Genomic DNA, 1696 nt, shown 5'->3' with positions numbered 1-1696 from the left:
TATATATATATATATATATATATATATTTTACGCGCTTATAGATACAACGACTAATTAGTTCTACTATGTAAATACGTTAACATCTTTGTCGACTTGATTCTCCACTGAGTATCGTTTTTTCTTTATCCCCTTACTCCTCCAACACCACCATCATCCCCGCCTTCTTCTCTCCCTTCACACCCTCGTCTCTTCTTGTGTATTTTTTCTTCTTTTTGTTAACAACAACAAACTTACTTAACTCTAAATATGTTTCTGATTTGTTATTTTCTAAGGCTTTGTTCTATAACGGATCTTGCTGTCGCTAAGGCAGTGGCTCTTTTTTCCTCACTCTCCCTCTCTTTCTCTTTCACACTTATCCACATATTCTCTTCTTCCACACATTCTTGCCGCGCTCGCACGTAGACATTCATTCATTCATTCAACAAGCTTGCAGTCCAAACGAGAGATCGACGAACGGAGATCTTCCGGTGGATCTTCGAAATTCGATTTGCCTTTGGCGAGTCATTGCATTTCATTCGTGGATCAAATGCGGCACTAGCTATTCGGAGAAGCGACGATTCCGAAGAGAGACATTGAATGTTTTCCTCAGCTTTATCCTCATTTCAAAATTTTGATCTGGAGCGCACACTAGTTTTGTTTTATCTCGCGTCCAACGTAGTTGAGGTCGTATTGATAATCGCGAGTTGAGGTTCAAGTTGACGATATTGAGCATATTTGAAAGTGAGATGTCAAGTGTTGTTGATTTTTTAACACATCTCATGATACTCTCAGAGTATCTCTTAGAAATTATTCAATTGTCTTGTTTTGAATGTAGTTCAGTTTTATCTTTCTCTTTTATCTTTGTATGCTTTCACTTCTTCTCCAAGTTCATGTACTTTCACTTACTTCTGCAGTTGTAATTTTTGTGTATTTTTCTAGAAAGAATATTTTCCCGTTGATTATGTAAATAAATAATAATAATCAAGATAGACGGCGACTTTATGATCGATAGAATCGTTAACGAGAAACTATAAAGAAATTGGAGGTAAAGCCCTCATATCACGCTGAAAATTTTGATGACGGTGTAACAAGGATGTGCCAAAGTTAAATTAACAATCATTTCTCTCGTCAGATCGATTAATCAAGCACGGATATGCCCTCTCATTATCTTCAAATTCTCTCGGCGACACGTTCATAATATATGCATTTTCGTTCATATTTCACGTCGGATATATTCGATCGGCGTGGAATAAATAAAAAATGAAAATTGCACGATCGCTGTCAGCTTGGGAATATGTTCGGAAAAAAAGTCCTAGATTCAAACAAATAATTACTCCAATATACTTTAGCAGATTTTTACTTGAATTAAGTAAATTTTACTTGGATTAAATAAATATTTATACTCGGATAATTTGTTCGAAAAATATTTTACATCAATCAAGTAAATATTACTTGATTCACGTCAAAATTTGCTAAGAAGTATTGGAGTAATTATTTACTCGAATCCAGCGCTTTTTATCCGTGTAATAATTATGATAGACACATATACCATACAACTATCATATAACTTTACGTATTAAGCGATGATTCAGTTTTGTCTTCCCTCCTCCTCCTTCTTCCTTTCTTTCTCGGACATATACGCGACACGCGAACAACGCATTTGAGCGGGGCGAAAATAAGTCAGCCGCGTTTAGCGCCAGATGCATGACGGTGATT

Source organism: Dinoponera quadriceps, unplaced genomic scaffold (assembly GCF_001313825.1).
Source record: "Dinoponera quadriceps isolate SergipeBrazil2010 unplaced genomic scaffold, ASM131382v1 scaffold3, whole genome shotgun sequence".
NCBI lineage: Eukaryota > Metazoa > Arthropoda > Insecta > Hymenoptera > Formicidae > Dinoponera > Dinoponera quadriceps.
This window is presented reverse-complemented; position numbering follows the sequence as displayed.